The 20,732-nt window shown below is 45.2% G+C and overlaps 1 pseudogene; it reads left to right on the forward strand.

The window, feature by feature from the left end:
* Window positions 1-226: 226 nt before the first annotated feature.
* The window catches only part of LOC137626721 (putative nuclease HARBI1), an 81,607-nt pseudogene continuing 61,101 nt past the window's right edge, over window positions 227-20,732 (forward strand).

Below are 20,732 nucleotides of genomic sequence, written 5' to 3' on the forward strand. Positions count from 1 at the left end.
GTAAGTAAAATGATAGGATATTTAGAAAAAAAATGCTGAAAATATAGACCCATATTTGGAAGAGGAAAGTAGTCCAATAATGTCAATAAAATAGACTAAATCCTTTTTTCTAAAATTTCTAAATATGTATTAAAGTTGTTAATCTATATTAAAGAAGCTTAAATATATATAGATATGTAAAAATTAGTCAAGATTTGGAAGAGTGAACAGGATTCCTGGCAGAAGAACTCAAGAAGAAGAACGCTTTGTTGACATTTTTGTTGACATTTCAAAATTGGCTGATTTCAATCGTAACTTCTTGCCCACAGTCCTCCGCATTAAGTAGGTATATTGCAGTGAAATTGCTTATTTTCACGGTTATTTAGTCGTGATTATCTATCTGAATCATTGTGCTAAAAATTTGCCTCGAGAACTTAAGTGTTATTTTGCCGTGATATTGTGTCTGCTGATGTACCCCATGAATGAAACGAAGCTTGAGGTAGGCTAAGCTACTGTAGGTCTGGGTAGTATAGCCCATGGTAGACGGAAGGCCAGGATAGTATAGCCAATTATAGATTATAGGCGACGATAGTATAGCCTATTGTATATTAGGATAGTCTACCCCAATGGGGTTAATGTAGTTCGTTGGAACAGATGTAAACTTTGTTATTTGTGAAATTGATTTGGGGTCTATGTATGATAGCAGCCGCCTGTATGTATTATTATGGCTAATTTAGAATAAACAGTGTAAGGGGGTCCCTCCCCCTGTTAGGTAAGGACACAACTTATAGGTTAGGTTAGGGGAAAAAATTTAGATTAGTTAATGTCCATTTTTAATCAACGCTTGAGGAACTGGCCGCTGATATACAATAGCTCCATTTTTTTCATGTGGACGTTGTATATTTTAATCTGAAAAAAATTATAAGAATCTAATTTAGTTTAACGATTTACGAAATATTACGAATTAGTGTTACCTTGCTAGGAGGGAAGCCGGTTGAGACGAGACCTTAGGGTTAACTAAGATTACTGGAGTCTAACAGGGGTCTCAGAGGGGCATAGCCACTGGTAGATAAGTACCGGTAGGTAAAAATATGGCTCCTAGGTTAGATTAGTGGGGGAACCTTAGATTAATGTTTTTGTGTTTGTTTCCCATTTAAAATGTTGATTTTCAGTCATAACTTTTGAAATTTTACACCCGGTATGTCTCACCGAACTACAAAGGTTCCGGCCCAAGATCTACATATAATTGGTCAGCCGATCAGCAGTTAAGACTTAAGACGTATCTGCACATGACGTCATTGACGCCTTCGCCTTAAAGGAATCTTTGTTTATTCTCTCGTTATCCATTTCTACTTACTTTACCTTAAGGGCTGCTTATCTGGTCGTGTAGAGCAGGAGAACCCTACTCAAATCAAATTATTTTCAATATTAAACTTACCCGATAATCATGTAGCTGTCAACTCCGTTGCCCGACAGAATTCTATGGAGGGATACGCCAGCTATCACAATACTAGAAGGGGGTGTACTTACCAGCGCCACCTGTGGCCAGGTACTCAAGTACTTCTTGTTGACACCTCCTCAATTATTCCTCTGTCGTGCTTCCGGCAAGACGTTCTGGGATACGCTTATGTTCTTGGAGTATTTTCACGACTTTGGTGAAGTATTTCTCTTTGATTTCGGCTGTCGCTTTACTGGAAACTTCTATATTAGCTTAGTTAGCTTTTGGAATTAATTTGATTAATTATGGTGACGAAGAGAGTATGAACTCTCTTTCACCTTTAAATGGCCGACCCTTCCCTTAGACGGAAGTGTTGGTGTCTAAGAGAGTATAGACTCTCTTTCTTAATTTTGCTTAACAAAAGTTATAAATTTATTTTATATCTCTCCGCCTCTTTTAGGCCTCTTCGATTAACTTCCTTTTTTTATAAACTTATTAAAATTAATTTTTATATTTGTTTATATTCGACCTTCCTAATAGTAGGCGGTCTTTTCTTGGTACCGAAGTTAATTAACATTGAGCCCGTCATTTCGGTTTTTCCTGTTAACATATTATGCTATTTTAATGTCTTTGAAAGAATTTCTTTGATAGCTAGTACTGTTTTCAAAGTTGAACTACCGTTTTGTTTTGTCTCTGCAGTTGTTGACGTTCAGAACGTTCAACTTGCACTCTATCGTTACGATAGAGAAAGACTTTTCACGGTTTCACGTTGCAGTAAGAGTAACCGTGTCTAGCGTTTTGTTCATTCTTTCTTAACTTAATGGTTTTAATCCTAATAAAGGAACTTTTCATTTTGGGAAATATTTCAGTTTTTTTCCTTTAACAATAATATGTTTTAACGATATATATGATTGGGCTCTTCTCTCAGGTTCTAAGTCAAGAGAGAGAGAGAGAGAGAGAGAGATAGAGACGGAGGGAGAAAGAGGAGGATAAACGTTTCATTCAAGCCTGCCAGGCGTACGAGTAACGTTGTTATCGTTTTTTGCTCTTCTCCCTAGTCTCTTTAGGGGAAGAAAGTAAACGTTTCTAGAGTGATCTAGTGTTTAGTCTCTTTCCAGCCACTGAATTATTTATCTTTCATTAGATTTTTCTGTTACATTGTAATTCTGTTTTCGTAATTACTAACTTTTGAGAAAGGATAGAATTGCGTGTTTCAGGTACAAACCACTTAAAGTTTCGAGTTCAGTGAAATAAGTGCAAACAGAAAATCAAAGTGATAAGTGATTAGCACAAAGTGTGTCAGTGTTGTGCGTGAGGGTACTTCTGTGCGCGCCAGTTGTTCTCCCAGTCCGGGACCTCTTGCAAGCTCCCAAGCCCAGGGGAGAAGCAATGTCGAAGGACAAAAGGGTTCAGCAGGCCTTGATCGGCGCACAGAAGTATCCTCGGTGGTTGTGGGCGTGTCTTACCGAGACCGTCACTCCCACCCGCAGACGATTGAGCCCTTATTTTGCTCGTCTGCAGAAGAAATTTAGGGGAGAAAACGCTGGTCTCAGGTCTCAAGACCTCTTAAACATAAAGTCCAGACCTATGCCAGACGTACGAAGTTAGAGTTCAACAACCCGGATGCAGTCATTGGGTTAGCTCTGACTCTCCTCAGTCATCAGTGAATGCACTCCGCCTAAGAGGAGTAAGGTTCTGCCGCAACAGATCTCTGCTGTTAAGGCTTTACCTCAGCAGACCTTAGTGTCTGCCGACCCCAAGTTGACTCTACTGCAGTCCATGCAGTCACAACTTTCGGTCTTGATGCGTGAGTGTCGGGCTGAGAGTGTTGCGCCTCCGCCTCCGCCTACACTCCCTCCGCCTGCGCTCGCTCCGCCTGATCGCAGTACCACCTGCCAGGCGTACGATGTTGAGCCACATTCTGAGTTGGCTGTTCCCAGTGGTGCTCAGCCTCCGCCTTCTTTAAGGCAACCTTTACAATGGGATCAGGAGGATTATACCTCTCTTCCTCCGCCTCCACTTGCTGCTCCACCAGTGATGCAACACTCGGTTGAGGTACAACAACCTCTCCCGTCCTTGAGTCAGTCTCCTCAGCTCTCGCTGCAGCGAGCTCAACCCTCCACAAGGCAAGCACCACTACACCTTAGCCTTGCGCCTCAGGAGCCTCAGCTTGCGAGACATTTACCTTGTTCTGCGCAGCCTCTACCTCATCGCGCTCCGCTCACACCACAGGAACAGGAACTTGCTACTCCGCTTCCGCCAACCGCTCAGCAAGCGCAACCCTTGGGTTCAGCCACTCATGCCAGGAGTCAGCCTCCTCCACCCATGCGCCTACCTTCTGCTACTTCCTTTGATCAGCCTTTGCAGACTGAGCCTCAGGTGTTCCCTCAACAGAGTCTTGAAGAGGAAACCACAACTATTGTTGTTCCAGCTCGTTCTGACTCTGCTGTTCAGCATACCTTACCTCCATTTTCAAACCTTATGATAATGGAGGTTATTTGTATTACTTATAAAAATATATTTGGATTCCTTGCAATATATTTTCAACAATATCGCAGAATATGGCAAAAAATATGAATCATGAGTTATGAATGTAAGGTAAATATTATGTTGATATTTAAACCCCATGCAAGCATGCATAAAGCACTCTAGCACTGGTCATGGAATTTCTGAGAAATGTTAAACGCCATGCACACGCTCTGCTTACCTTACAGCATGCTCTACATACAGCATGCTCTGCTTACAGCATGCTCTGCATACAGCATGCTCTGCATTGAGCATGCTCTGCATACGACATGCTCTACATTCAGCATGCTCTGCATACAGCATACTCTGCATACAACATGCTCTGCATACCTTACCGCATGCTTCTCAGTCACACATCTTTGGTTGTTGCCAACTCACTAGACTGTCAAGCAGTTTCATAACGTTGCCTTCTAGTCTGCTGCTTTTGCACCAGTGAACCCTCACTGAGAGAACTTAGCTTTTCTAGGATATGGTCCCTGTAGATGAGAAAGTTCTTTTCTCCCTCCTTCTGATATTCCTTTGAGGACTCTGTCATTTGGAGGGAGCCTTTAGCTGCATAGCCTCCTATGGACTTTTATTTAAGCGTAACATGCTTCCAGGGAAGGTAATGGTTCCACTTCAGTCGCTAATCCCGTCTGTTACCACACCTGCTCCCATAGACCTTGAGCTTTGTTGCAAGACATGCAGTCCAAGCTTAGTCCTTGTTACAGGTTTTTTTGTTTACGGAGTCGATGTGTCACGGGGAAGACGTTCAACAACCAACAGAAGTGACTTGTTGTGACGCAGTGCGGCAACCTCAGCAACCCGATAAGGAGTTGTCTGTACGACCCAGACAGTCTAGACAGATTCGGGTTGTCACTGTACTTCCTCGCTTGCCCATGATTGACAGTTCACAGACTGTGCAGCAGTACCATGATCTTGTGTCCGGCTCCGTCAGACGACTGGCTTTTAAGAGCTCCCACAAGTCGTCGCTGTCTGGAGATTTTCTTATGGACTATGGATCTGACCAAGGAACTGGGCCTCCTGGTCAATTTTGAGGAGTCTCAGCTCGTTCCATCCCAGACCATTGTCTCCTTGGGTATGGATCTTCAGAGTCGAGCTTTTCGGACTTTTCCGTCGGCCCCAAGGATCTTCCAAGCCCTAGAATGCATCCAGAGCATACTGAGAAGGAACCGATGCTCAGTCAGGTAGTGGATGAGTCTAACAGGGACACTTTCATCGCTGGCCCTGTTCATCGTGTTAGGGAGACTCCACCTCCCCCCCCTTCAGTATCATCTAGCTGCTCACTGGATAAAGGACATGACGCTAGAGACGGTCTCAGTTCCTGTTTCCGAAGAGAGGAGGTCTTCTCTCGCGTGGTGTAAGAACAGCTTTCTTCTCAAGGAAGTCTACCTTTGGCTGTTCAGAAACACGACCGCCGTCTCCTCTCGGACGCATCAGACACGGGCTGGGGTGCGACTTTGGACGGACAAGAATGCTCGGGAACATGGAATCAGGAGCAAAGGACACTTCACATCAATTGCAAGGAGTTGTTGGCGGTTATTCTGGCCTTGATAAACTTCAAGTCCCTCCAGCTTAACAAAGTGGTGGAGGTGGACTCTGACAACACCACAGCCCTGGCTTACATCTTCAAGCAGGGAGGGACTCTTTCGTGGAAGTTGTTCTAGATCGCAAGGGACCTACTCATCTGGTCTAAAGATCGAAAGCTAACTGGTAACGAGGTTCATTCAGGGCGGTATGAATGTCATGGCAGATCACCTCAGACGGAAGGATCAGGTCATCCCCACAGAGTGGACCCTTCTCAAGAATGTTTGCAACAGGCTTTGGGCCCTGTGGGGTCAGCCAACCATAGATCTGTTCACTACCTCGATAACCTAGAGACTCCTGTTGTATTGTTCTCCGATTCCAGACCCAGCAGCAGTTCACGTGGATGCTTTTCTGCTGGTTTGGTTCCATCTCGACCTGTATGCATTCCCGCCGTTCAAGATTGTCAACAGGGTACTTCAGAAGTTCTCCTCTCACAAAGGGACACGGCTGACGTTGGTTGGCTCCGCTCTGGTCCGCGAGAGAATGGTTCTTAGAGGTACTGCAATGGCTGGTCGACATTCCCAGGACTCTTCCTCTAGGAGTGAACCTTCTAAGTCTACCTCACGTAAGAAGGTACACCCAATCCTCCACGCTCTTCGTCTGACTGCCTTCAGACTTTCGAAAGACTCTCAAGAGCTAGGGGCTTTTCGAAGGAGGCAGCCAGAGCGATTGCCAAAGCAAGGAGAACATCCACTCTCAGAATCTATCAGTCTCAAGGGGAAGTCTTCCGTAGCTGGTACAAGACCAATGCAGTTTCCTCAACCAGTACCACTGTAACCCAGATTGCTGACTTCCTGTTATATCTAAGGAAAGTAAGATCCCTTTCAGCTCCTACGATCAAGGGTTACAGAAGTATGTTGGCAGCGGTTTTCCGCCACAGAGGCTTGGATCTTTCCACCAACAAAGATCTACAGGACCTCCCTAGGTCTTTTGAGACCTCTAAGGAACGTCGGTTGTCCACTCCAGGTTGGAATCTAGACGTGGTCCTAAGGTTCCTTATGTCTTCAAGATTTGAACCTCTCCAATCAGCCTCTTTTTAGGACCTCACATTAAAAACTCTTTTCCTCGTGTGCTTGACAACAGCTAAAAGAGTAAGTGAGATCCACGCCTTCAGCAGGATCATTGTTTTCACATCTGAAACGGCTACATGTTCCTTGCAGCTCGGTTTTTGCTAAACGAGCTTCCTTCACGTCCTTGGCCTAAGTCGTTCGAGATCCCAAGCCTGTCCAACTTGGTGGGGAATGATCTGAAGAGAGTACTTTGCCCAGTTAGAGCTCTTAGGTACTATCTAAAAAGGTCTTAACCTTTACAAGGACTATCAGAAGCCTTATAGTGTGCTATCAAGAAACCTTCTTTTCCAAGTTCTAAGAACTCAGTTTCTTACTATTCAGGCTTCTGATTAGAGAAACACATTCTCATCTGAAGGAAGAAGACCTTGCTTTGCTGAAGGTAAGGACACATGAAGTGGGAGCTGTGGCTACTTCAGTGGCCTTCAAACAGAACCATTCTCTGCAGAGTGTTATGGATGCAACCTATTGGAGAAGCAAGTCAGTGTTCGCATCATTCTATCTCAAAGATGTCCAGTCTCTTTACGAGTACTGCTACACCCTGGGACCATTCGTGGCAACGAATGCAGTAGTAGGCGAGGGCTCAGCCACTACATTCCCATAATCCCATAACCTTTTAACCTTTCTCTTGAATACTTTTTATGGGTTGTACGGTCGGCTAAGAAGCCTTCCACATCCTTGTTGATTTGGCGGGTGGTCAATTCTTTCTTGAGAAGCGCCGAGGTTAAAGGTTGTGATGAGGTCCTTTAGTATGGGTTGCAGCCCTGTATACTTTAGCACCTTTGAGTTGATTCAGCCTCCCAAGAGGAACGCTGCGCTCAGTAAGGAAGACGATCTTATTAAAGGCAGAGTAACGGTTCAAGTCGACTTCCTTACCAGGTACTTATTATTTCATTGTTATTGTGGATAACTGATTATATGAAATACGGGATACTTAGCTGTCCTTTAGTCTTGTACACTGGTTTTTCACCCACCCCCCTGGGTGTGAATCAGCTACATGATTATCGGGTAAGTTTAATATTGAAAAATGTTATTTTTATTAGTAAAATAAATTTTTGAATATACTTACCCGATAATCATGATTTAATCGACCCTCCCTTCCTCCCCATAGAGAACCAGTGGACCGAGGAATAATTGAGGAGGTGTCAACAAGAAGTACTTGAGTACCTGGCCACAGGTGGCGCTGGTAAGTACACCCCCTTCTAGTATTGTGATAGCTGGCGTATCCCTCCATAGAATTCTGTCGGGCAACGGAGTTGACAGCTACATGATTATCGGGTAAGTATATTCAAAAATTTATTTTACTAATAAAAATAACATTTTTCTTATTGCATATCTCTCTCTCTCTCTCTCTCTCTCTCTCTCTCTCTCTCTCTCTCTCTCTCTCTCTCTCTCTCTCTCTCTCTCTCTCTCTCTCTCTCTCTCTCTCGGGGAAATTTAGGATAGTTTTCTTTTACTAGATCACCCTTCGGCAATATAGCATCGTTAGAGAAAACGTGAAACAAAAATAATTTCAGTTCATTTCTTATATAGAAGTATAAATAAGTTATGATTTACTTTCATAAATAATATCTCAGTTTATTTATGATGTTTCTATATTACAATTTTCATGTGTAAAAGAAATATATTTTGCAGTTTTATAAATAAGTTGTCAATTTGATTTACCATGTTTTCATTATACAATTTTTATAAATAAATTAAATATAATATGCAAGTTCATGAATAAGCTATCAATTTATTTACAATATTTTACAATTTTCATATGTTTCTTATGTATTCTTCTGCAGTCTCATTTTTATTAAAATAAATTTTTCAGTTGAAATGGATAATTATATTGAATAGCCACTCTAGCAAGTTAAATCTCTTCAGCAAGAGCTCTTATGCAATCATTTCCCGCTCTTAATTTTACGCCATGGATGACTGAAAAGATTTCTCTCATCTTACTTAATTCTGATAAGAAAGAATCTGAAGGTTCTATAAAGACCACCTCTGTGCATTAAATCTATCCATCATTTGTCACTCACAACATTATGTGTTTATTACTGTTGCATCATCTCTGTGTGTATATTCACAAAACCTGTCGATTATACATAGCCTATGACAATTTAAACAAGTCCCTTTGCGTCAATAGGCGTAGGAGATGATGACAACCACAGTTACCAGTATGTTCTTATGCTCATATACAATTTTGCATAGGCCGTCAACCCGATGGTATTGACAGATCACTGGTTTACAAGGTCTCAGGATGCTCATCCCTTGCATCATCATGCTCGAATGCAACGATCCCAGGTCAAAAAGTTCCAGCCAGTTGATGGGACTTCCTCCCACCATAGAGTGAGTCTCCTATTCAAAGAACATAAAGTTTGTTTGTTCGGACACTAAATGCAAACCCTTTCGTTCTTTATTAGCCATATACTATCGGGGAAGCTGGAAGAATAGCCATGAAACTTTTAGCGAGGTGTAACTACCCTACCGGTAGTTAACGGGGATAGGGGGGTAGCTGGCTACCTCACTCACACACGCATTGTCTCATCACTTTTGGCTTGGTGAGAGTAGATACAGTATTGTCTCTATCTGCCTCCCAACTTTCTGACTTTTGCGAAGTTTGCCATGCAGGCAACTTCATGGCTGGACCTATGATTAGGGTCAATGGGAAACCATCGGGAGCAAAGACTTGGTCTAAGGACACCATGAAGAATTTGATGGTGACCTATCTTTTATCGGATACCCAAGCCATTGAGTTTCTCTCCCACCAACCTGTTGGCGAACTTGATTCTCAAAGGAGGTGACTTGGTAATTGAAAAGATCCAATGAAACGTCCAAAAAGCGGAAGTGACCAGGCTCAGGAATGCTATGTTGGAGGGATTCTCTCTTTTCAGGTGGGGAGACGTCGAGCGGGCAGCTGAGCACTGGAGAAAGTTCAACCAGGACTCTCTCCTCCAGAGGGTTGTGTCATCGAGGTTTTATGGAGCAGCTCCTCCTCCTAAGAAGCCACCAATTACCACACCACAGGTGAACAGGACAATAGATTCCTCCAAGAATTTGTAAAAAAAGCCCTTTCCTGCCAGAGACCAGAAGGGCAGCAAGTCCACGCGTGGAAGAATAGGAAGTCAGGGTGGCTGCTCCCTCTTGAATGGGGAATCCTCCCAATTGCCCACCAGTGGGGGTATGCCTGCAATGTGGGTAGCAGTGGTGGCTGCAGCACAGGGCCGAACCCTGGGCAATCTTCGTGATTCATTCAGGGTATCACGTCCCGTTCACTCAATTTCTCCCTCCATTTCCATTGAGCCCCTATACGAAGGGATCCGTAGAAGAGCTGTCCCTCTGGGCCGAAGTCAAGACTATGTTGGAGAAGGGCGCTCTCCAAGAGGTCCTCGATGGGTCCCCAGGTTTCTTCAGTCGACTCTTTCTTGTGAAAAAGGTGCCTGGAGGCTGGAGACCTGTCATCGATCTCTCAGCTCTGAACAAGTTTGTTCTACAAACAGTAGACACGGTCAGACAAGCGGTAAGAGCACAGGATATCATGTGTTCACTGGATCTCAGGGACACATACTTCCAGATCCCAGTCAATCCGTCATCAAGGAAGTATCTAAGGATCATACGCGATAAAAGGCAATACCAGTTCAAGGTGCTGTGTTTTGGCCTTTCAACAGCACCTCAGGTCTTCACGAGGGTTTTCACTCTAGTGTCAACCTGGGCCAAGAGGACTCGGCATCCATCTAAGATACCTGGATAATTGACTGATCCTAGCAGACTCGATGGCAACCCTTCTTTAACACTGAGACAAACTTCTTGCATTTTGCCAAGATCTGGGGATCGCGGTAAATCTCGAGAAGACATCCCTGCTTCCTTCTCAAAGATTGGTATACCTGGGAATGATCATCAATGCCAGCCAGCAGAAAGTCTTCCCATTAGATGACAGAATCCAGAGGCTGAGGAAGGTGGCAAGCCCCTTCCTCCGAGACGCGCTCCCAGCCCAGTGATGGTTACATCTAGGTCACCTGTCTAGTTCTCAATGGCCGTCTCCAAATTTGATCTCTTAAGTGGCAGCTAAAATCCGGGTGAGTTCAGCACGAGGACTCCCCAGATACACTGGTCCCCTTGGGATCCGAACAGCAGACGAACCTGAGGGGGTAGGTGGAAGACGAGAATCTCCGCCGAGGGGTTGGCCTTCTCGTTCCTTTCCTGGGAATTGATGTGCTTTTCAGATGCATCAAAAGAAGCATGGGAGGCCCAAATGCTGCATCACACGGCCTCAGAGCTCTGGTCCAAGTCCAAAAGGTACCAGCATATAAGTATCTTGGAGATGAGGGCAGCCTTTCTAGCCCTACAACAATTCCTGTTGGGTTACTCATTGGTGTTGATGAGCGACAGCACCACGGTTGGTTCTTGCGTAAACAAGCAAGGCAGTACCTTTTCACAGCACCTTTGCCATCTAAGAGGGGCAGAAGACAACTCAGTATGTTCTCGCAGATAATCTGAGCATAGCGACACGGGTAGTGGGCTCCCAGTGGTTTTTTAATCATTTAGTAGCCAACAAAGTCCTGACTGTGCGGTTCCCCGGCTGTGGATCTGTTCGCTATGTCCCTGAACAACAGGCTCACGTCGTACTGGTCCCCAGTCTTGGATCCCCAGGCTCTCTATTATAGGTAGTAGGTTGGCGAAGGCACCAGCCACCCGTTGAGATACTACCACTAGAGACTCATTGGGTCCTTTGACTGGCCAGACAATACTTCATTGGATCCCTCTCTCTGGTTACGGCTTATTTCATCTTTTCCTACACATTCACAGAATAGTCTTGAGTATTCTTTCTGCATCCTCCTCTGTCCTCATACACCTGACAACACTGAGATTACCAAACGATTTTTCTTCTCTGAAGAGTTTAATTACTGCACTGTAATTATTCAGTGGCCACTTTCCTCTTGGTAAGGGTTGAACAGACTCTTTAGCTATGGTGAGCAGCTCTTTTAGGAGAATGACAGTGCAAAATCAAACCATTGTTCTCTAGTCCTGGGTAGTGCCATAGCCTCTGTACCATGGTCTTCTACTGTCTTGGGTTAGAGTTCTCTTACTTGATGGTACACTCGGACACACTATTCCATCTTGTTTCTCTTCCTCTTGTTATTTTGAAGTTTTATTCCTCCTGTTATTTTCAAGTTTTTATAGTTTTTGAAAGGTTTATTTTAATGTTATTGTTCTTAAACTTCTTGTAGTTTTTCCTTATTTCCTTTCCTCACTGGGCTTTTTTCCCTGTTGGAGCCCTTGGGCTTAAAGCATCCTGCTTTTCCAACTAGGGTTGTAGCTTAGCAAGTAATAATAATAATAATGGTGAGACAAAAGCCTCACCTTTAGGCTGAATGGAGTTAACATATCCTTGTTGTTGGAGTTGTCTCTCCTCATAGAAAGTTTTGGGCTTACCTGCTTCCAGTCAGAAGTTTGACCACCCCCGTGTAACGTGGTTAGCGTCTTTCAGTCTCGAAGGGTGCTCCCTATGAACCATTATGCCAGGCATCAGATCGCCACCTGACTCGGAAGACTGTTTTCCTATTCATGTTAGCTTTAGCTTAGAGAGTTAGCGAACTTCACAGTCTTTCATACGTCTCCCATTCAAGGGGATGGGGGAAGGTAGTACTTGGCTTCGTCCCTGATTTTATAGCCAAGACTTAAAATCCAGGAGTAGCAGATCCTAGATTTGGGCCCTTCTGGATTGGGAGTCTTTGCAACGTGACCGATGATCCAGATCAACTGTTACTTTGTCCAGCAGCAAATTGCCTCTTGAGTGTCAGCACTCTTTGTCTGCACAGGGAAATTCAAGAGGAAGATTATCAAGAACACCATCTCTGCTTGGATTTGCAAGGTCATCGGCTCAGAGCTCACAACGTCGGGGGCATTACAACGTCCCTGGCGTTCAAAAGATCTATTCTGCTATGCAGGTACTGCAAGCGAGCGAGTGGAAGCTTCAGACAACCTTCACCGCTCAATACCTGCAAGATGTGACCCACAGGAACATGGAGATGTTATCCATTGGCCCTGTGGGGGCTGCACAAAAGGGGTTTAAATACATCAGGCTTCTTGATGGTTGAGGGCAGAGGTTATCCAGGCTTAGCCTGAGATGAATGTTAAGAATGCCCGGCTCTTTCTCTCATCTTCCCCTCTTTTGGGGAACAGCACCTACAGTCCTCTGCAAACTGGCCCCATCTGTCTGCAGGTAAAACCATTCCCCTTGTGTAACCTAGCATAGAAATATTACTTGTTGCATCTCCATACCCCTTAGGAAGGTTGGATTGGGTAAAGTCTGTGGTTGATTTGAAAGATTCCTTCGTTTCTGAGAAATCTTATTTAGACTAGTCACACTGCTAGCATCTTACAATCACACAGATAGCTCAGGCCGCTAACCATGCATTGTACGGAGTTTAAATAGGTGTCGGGTAAACCCCAGGTAAAAAGGTCAGTCAGTTGGTTCAGACTTCCCCTCTCCTAAAGGTTGAGTCATCCATAATAAAGAGCAAAAGGGTTTGTATTTAGTGTCAAAACAAATGATAAATTTGAAAGTAATTTTTCCTATTGATACGAACCTTGAGCTCTTTTATAAAAGTTGGGCCCACCATCACCTATCCCCCTTTAAGTCCTGTCTGCAATCAAAACTGACGAGACAATGCCGGTGTGTGCGTAAGCGGAGTACCAGGCTTACCCCCTACCCTCCGCTAACTAGCTATGGATAGTTACACCTCGCTGAAAGTCTTATGGCTAGTCTTCCAGCTTTGCTGAAAGTATATCCGTAATAAAGACCTCAAGGTTTGTATCGTTAGGAAAAATGTTATTTTTATTAATAAAATAAATTTTTGAATATACTTACCCGGTGATCATATAAGCTGCAGCTCTGCTGCCCGACAGAAAAACCTACGGTCAAAATACGCCAGTGATCGCTATGCAGGTAGGGGGTGTACATCAACAGCGCCATCTGTCGAGCAGGTACTCAAGTACTCCATGTAAACACAGAACCAATTTTCTCCTCGGTCCACTGGGTCTCTATTGGGGAGGAAGGGAGGGTCCTTTAATATATGATCACCGGGTAAGTATATTCAAAAATTTATTTTATTAATAAAAATAACATTTTTCAATATTAAACTTAGCCGGTGATCATATAAGCTGATTCACACCCAGGGGGGTGGGTAGAGACCAGCATTACATGTTTACATTATTATGAGCTAAGTATTTTGTATTTCATTTTAGCAGTTATTCAAAATAACAAACATAAAATAAATAAGTACCTGGTAAGGAAGTCGACTTGAACAATTACACTGCCTTTTTAAGTACGTCTTCCTTACTGAGCCTCGCGATCCTCTTAGGATGCTGAGCGACTCCTAGGAGCTGAAGTATCAAGGGTTGCAACCCATACTAAAGGACCTCATCAAAACCTCTAATCTAGGCGCTTCTCAAGAAAAGAATTTGACCACCCGCCAAATCAACCAGGATGCGAAAGGCTTCTTAGCCTTCCGGACAACCCAAAAAACAACAATAAAAACATTTCAAGAGAAAGATTAAAAAAGGTTATGGAATTAGGGGAATGTAGTGGTTGAGCCCTCACCCACTACTGCACTCGCTGCTACGAATGGTCCCAGGGTGTAGCAGTTCTCGTAAAGAGACTGGACATCTTTAAGATAAAAAGACGCGAACACTGACTTGCTTCTCCAATAGGTTGCGTCCATTATACTCTGCAGAGATCTGTTTTGTTTAAAGGCCACTGAAGTTGCGACAGCTCTAACTTCATGTGTCCTTACCTTCAGCAAAGCATGGTCTTCCTCATTCAGATGGGAATGAGCTTCTCGTATCAACAGTCTGATATAATAGGAAACTGCATTCTTTGACATAGGTAAAGAAGGTTTCTTAATAGCACACCATAAAGCTTCTGACTGTCCTCGTAAAGGTTTAGTTCGTCTTAAATAGAACTTAAGAGCTCTAACAGGGCATAAGACTCTTTCTAGTTCATTTCCAACCAAATTAGAAAGGCTTGGAATATCGAACGATTTCGGCCAAGGACGAGAAGGTAGTTCGTTTTTGGCTAGAAAACCAAGCTGTAAAGAACATGTAGCCGTTTCAGATGAAAATCCGATGTTCCTGCTGAAGGCGTGTATCTCACTGACTCTTTTAGCTGTTGCTAAGCAGACGAGGAAAAGAGTCTTTAAAGTGAGATCTTTAAAGGAGGCTGATTGTAGTGGCTCGAACCTTTCTGACATAAGGAATCTTAGTACCACGTCTAAATTCCAACCTGGTGTGGCCAAACGACACTCCTTCGAGGTCTCAAAAGACTTAAGGAGGTCCTGTAGATCTTTGTTGTTGGAAAGATCTAAGCCTCTGTGACGGAAGACTGCTGCCAACATGCTTCTGTAACCTTTGATCGTGGGAGCTGAAAGAGATCTTTCCTTCCTCAGGTATAAAAGGAAGTCAGCTATTTGGGTTACAGAGGTACTGGTTGAGGATACTGAAACCGACTTGCACCAGCTTCGGAAGACTTCCCACTTCGACTGGTAGACTCTAAGAGTGGATGTCCTCCTTGCTCTAGCAATCGCCCTGGCTGCCTCCTTCGAAAAGCCTCTAGCTCTCGAGAGTCTTTCGATAGTCTGAAGGCAGTCAGACGAAGAGCGTGGAGGCTTGGGTGTACCTTCTTTACGTGTGGCTGACGTAGAAGGTCCACTCTTAGAGGAAGAGTTCTGGGAACGTCCACCAGCCATTGAAGTACCTCGGTGAACCATTCTCTCGCGGGCCAGAGGGGAGCAACCAACGTCAACCTTGTCCCTTCGTGAGAGGCAAACTTCTGCAGTACCTTGTTGACAATCTTGAACGGGGGGAATGCATAAAGGTCTAGATGGGACCAATCCAGTAGAAAAGCATCTATATGAACTGCTGCTGGGTCCGGGATTGGCGAGCAATAATTTGGGAGCCTCTTGGTCATCGAGGTTGCAAAGAGATCTATGGTAGGTTGGCCCCATGTGGCCCATAGTCTCTTGCACACATTCTTGTGTAGGGTCCATTCTGTTGGGATGATTTGACCCTTCCGACTGAGGCGGTCCGCCATGACATTCATGTTGCCTTGAATGAACCTCGTTACTAGAGAAAGGTTTAGATCTCTTGACCAGGTGAGGAGGTCCCTTGCGATCTCGTACAACATCATAGAATGGGTCCCTCTTTGCTTGGAGATGTACGCCAAGGCCGTGGTGTTGTCTGAGTTCACCTCCACCACCTTGCCTAGAAGGAGGGACTTGAAGCTTTTCAAGGCCAGATGAACTGCCAGTAGCTCCTTGCAGTTGATATGTAACGTTCTTTGATCCGAGTTCCAAGTGCCCGAGCATTCCCGACCGTCTAATGTCGCACCCCAGCCCGTGTCCGATGCGTCCGAGAAGATAACGTGGTTGGGGGTCTGAACAGCCAGGGGCAGACCCTCTCTGAGGTAGATGTTGTCCTTCCACCAAGACAGTGATGACTTCATCTTCTCGGAAATGGGGATCGAGACCGCTTCTAGCGTCTTGTCCTTTCTCCAGTGAACAGCTAGGTGAAATTGAAGGGGACGGAGGTGCAGTCTCCCTAACGCAATGAACTGGTCCAGTGATGAAAGCGTCCCTATCAGACTCATCCACTGTCTGACTGAACATCGGTCCTTCTTTAGCATGTTCTGGATGCATCCTTGGGCTTGACTTATTCTGGGGGCCGACGGAAAAGCCCGAAAAGCTTGACTGTGAATCTCCATCCCTAGGTACACTATAGTTTGGGATGGGACCAGTTGGGACTTTTCCATATTGACCAGGAGACCCAATTCCTTGGTCAGATCTAGAGTCCACTTTAGATTCTCCAGACAGCGACGACTGGACGAAGCTCTTAGAAGCCAGTCGTCCAAATAGAGGGAGGCTCTGATGTCTGCTAAATGCAGGAATTTGGCAATATTCCTCATCAGTTTCGTAAAGACAAGAGGCGCCGTGCTTAGGCCAAAGCACAGGGCTTGAAATTGGTAGACAACCTTCCCGTAAACGAACCTTAGAAAAGGTTGGGAATCTGGGTGGATGGGGACGTGAAAGTAAGCGTCCTTGAGGTCTAAAGAGACCATCCAGTCTTCCTTCCTGACCGCTGCTAGAACAGACTTTGTCGTCTCCATGGCGAACGTCTGCTTTATGACAAAGACATTCAGAGCACTGACGTCTAGCACCGGTCTCCACCCTCCTGTCTTCTTTACCACTAAGAAGAGACGGTTGTAGAAGCCCGGGGATTGATGGTCCCGGACTTTGACTACCGCTCCCTTTTCTAGTAAGAGAGACACCTCTTGCTTCAAAGCTAGTCTCTTGTCCTCCTCTCTGTACCTGGGAGAGAGGTCGATGGGAGTCGTTGCTAGAGGGGGCTTGCGCAAGAACGGGATCTTGTACCCTTCTCTGAGCAACTTCACAGATTGTGCATCTGCGCCTCTGTTCTCCCAGGACTACCAGTAGTTCTTGAGTCTGGCTCCCACTGCTGTCTGAAGAAGGTGGCAGTCAGACTCTGCCTCTAAAGGACTTGGTACCTTTCTTCTTACTCCCACGTTTACCTTCGGCACGAGCACCTCCTCTGCTGGAGGCTCTGCCACGAAAGGGCGGAATAAATCTTGACGCTGGAGTATCCATCCTGGGTCTAGACACGGTAGGCAAAGGGGTGGCTTTGCGGGCAGATGACGCAACCAGGTCATGCGTGTCTTTTTGAATCAAGGAGGCAGCAATCTCCTTGATCAACTCCTCTGGGAAAAGGCACTTTGAGAGAGGAGCAAACATAAGTTCCGATCTCTGACATTGTGTTACTCCAGCTGACAAGAAGGAGCAAAGGTTTTCCCGTTTCTTGAGGACCCCGGAAACGAACGAAGCCGCAAGCTCACTGGAACCATCCCGTATGGCCTTGTCCATGCAGGACATAATGAGCATGGAAGTTTCCTTGTCAGAAGGGGAGGTCTTCCTGCTCAACGCTCCCAAACACCAATCCAAAAAGTTAAAAACCTCGAAGGCTCTGAACACTCCTTTCATCAGATGGTCTAAGTCTGAAGGACTCCAACAAATCTTGGAGCGTCTCATGGCTAGCCTGCGGGGAGAGTCTACTAGACCTGAGAAGTCGCCCTGGGCAGAGGCAGGAACTCCCAAGCCGAGAACTTCTCCCGTGGCATACCAGACGCTCGATCTGGAAGCGAGTTTCGCAGGGGGAAACAAGAATGCTGTCTTCCCAAGGTGCTTTTTGGACTGCATCCAATCTCCCAACACACTTAAAGCTCTCTTGGACGAGCGGGCGAGGACGAGCTTCGTAAAGGCAGGCGCGGATGACTGCGTGCCTAAAGCGAACTCAGATGGAGGAGAGCGTGGGGCTGCAGAAACAAACTGATCAGGATACATCTCCTTGAACAGTGCAAGAACTTTTCTAAAGTCCAAGGAGGGAGGCGTGGTCTTGGGTTCGTCGATGTCCGTGTGCGGGTCGTCAAGGTGTGCAGCGTCGTCATCATCAGAGAGTCCATCGTCTGAATACTGAGGAGGAAGCGGCAAAGGAGTAGGAATTGGCTGGTCAGCTGAGTCCGGCAGCACGGGTGCATGCGTGACTGCACTGGACGCAACGTCATGGAACTGTTGGCCAGTCTGTGAGCTGGCAACAACCATAGCAGCGCGGGGGCGCAAAGCGTCTACTCCTGACTGTGTAGTCTGCTGTGGGCGAGTGGTGGTAACCACACTGGGTTGCGGAAGTTGACGCACCGCGTCAAAACAAAACAACTTAGGTTGTTGTTGTAACTCGCGAACGTCAACGGAGGGTTCCGTGCGTCGCTGAACGTCAACATGCGGCTGGCAGGGTACACTGCGCATGGGTGGCGGGACTCTCACAGCTGGAGTGCGGGAGAAGGTAGCCTCAGCGTCCACTGGACGCACAACCGTGGATGGTTGTAGGCTAACGGGTGCAGCGTCAACCTTCTCCGCTCGAAAGTCCTGCATTAAAGATGTTAACTGCGTCTGCATGGTCTGCAGCAAAGACCACTTAGGGTCTACAGTAGCAGGTGCGGCAACAGACGGTGTTACTGCCTGTTGCGGTACTGCTTTGCCTCTCTTAGGAGGTGTGCAGTCATCGGAAGACTGCAGCGAGTCCGAACTGACCCAGTGGCTACAACTGGGCCGTTGGACTTGCGCGGAAGGGACCGACTTGCGTTTAAGAGGCCGTGAGACCTTGGTCCATTGTTTCTTCCGAGAAACATCTTCCGCAGACGAGGAATAAATGGGCTCTCTCGTCTTCTTGTGGGTGGGGCGATCTTGGTAAGATACGTCCGAAACCACGGAGGGAACGTCTGTCCGCTGATTAAAGCCTGTCGAACCCTTTGGTCGTACGACATTGCTTCTCCCCTGGGCTTGGGAGCTTGCAAGAGGTCCCGGACTGGGAGGACGACAGGCACGAACAGACGCACCCTCAAGCGCAACACTAACACTTTCCACAACACTACCACTCACTTTGTCACTACCCACTGCACTCTTACCCTTCAACTCCTTGACGTCTGCCATGAGTTGGTTACGGTCACTCGCCAATGACTCGACTCTCTCACCCAGAGCCTGGATGGCACGCATCATCTCTGCCATCGAAGGTTGTTGAGTGCTAGAAGGGGGATCAGGAGCAACCACTACAGGGGCAGGAATAGGTTGTGGGGCATGGGGAGAGGAAATATCAACGGAGCGAGATGAACTTCTCCTGACTCTATCTCTCTCTAGCCTACGTGAATATTTCAGGAATTCGAGAAAATCGAATTCCGAAAGCCCAACGCATTCCTCACATCGATCTTCCAATTGACAGGTTTTACCCCGACAATTGGAACAAACGGTGTGCGGATCGATAGAGGCCTTCGGAAGACGCCTTGAACAGTCCCTAGCACTACACTTTCTGTATTTAGGGACTTGAGAAGGGTCAGCCATCTTGAATTAGTCATAGGGGAATTCAAAATCTATCCAAGTCGTCAACAAATAATCCAAAAATCAATAAAAGAATGCAAGGATGTATTGAAGATAACCTCTGCAAAGCGAAAGCTAATAACTAGAAATGTGTACTTCACCAAAATCTGTGAAAACCAATCCAGTAAGCAACAGCGAATTTAGTAGGTCTTGCCGGTGGCACGACAGAGAGAAAATTGATTCTGTGTTTACATGGAGTACTTGAGTACCTGTTCGACAGATGGCGCTGTTGATGTACACCCCCTACCTGCATAGCGATCGCTGGCGTATTTTGACCGTAGGTTTTTCTGTCGGGCAGCAGAGCTGCAGCTTATATGATCACCGGCTAAGTTTAATATTGAAAAATACAAATTACTTCTGAATTTGTCATATATTTTACATCAGCTACTTTTCTTTTATCAAGGATACCTATTTGTTATAAATACAGTGTGTATCATGTTAAATTTCATTTCTACCTTGTGATTTGATTATTACTATTACTACTTGGTAACTAGTTTGTACAACACTGAAAGTCTAAGATCTAAACCTGTTTATGTGTACAGTTTCTAAACCACAGATGTGAGAATCTTCTCTTATCTACATCAGTTTTTGTTACTCATCCTCCTCTCATCTTTCTATGTCTCGGTTATCATTTGTCCTCAGAAATTTTAGATATAAAGATAGAGGATTTTATTTTATGCAAAAATATCTTCATTTTCATTTTATTGAACCATGGTGACTTTTGTAACGTCGAGTTGTAGTACAATCGTTTTTTGTCTTACAGGATTTGCACGACACATAGACAGCCATTGAGAAACTTAGGCTACAAACAGTCTCCCTTCGTTTGGCTAGTGGACCTTTCACCGGACGTATGTCGTGAGTACCGGTCTTGAAATATTGATGTGTTTTAGAATGATTAATAATTTGTTTCCTTTTATAAAGGTGTTGGACAAATTTACTTTGTGATCAGTTACAGGAATATTGTTTCCGATGTTTGTAGTAGATGTATTTAATATTAATTTGTTCTAACACGAAGACAAATTTTCCTTTGAATAAAAGTATGACTTTGGTGAAGCTCAATTAGCCACCAAAGCCTAGCGAAGTACAGTAGTTGACTACCAATAGTCAGGAAGACACTTGCTTTTGACTTAGGCTGAAAGGAATACAGCCGCACTT

Source organism: Palaemon carinicauda, chromosome 34 (genome assembly GCF_036898095.1).
Source record: "Palaemon carinicauda isolate YSFRI2023 chromosome 34, ASM3689809v2, whole genome shotgun sequence".
NCBI classification, from domain to species: Eukaryota; Metazoa; Arthropoda; class Malacostraca; order Decapoda; family Palaemonidae; genus Palaemon; species Palaemon carinicauda.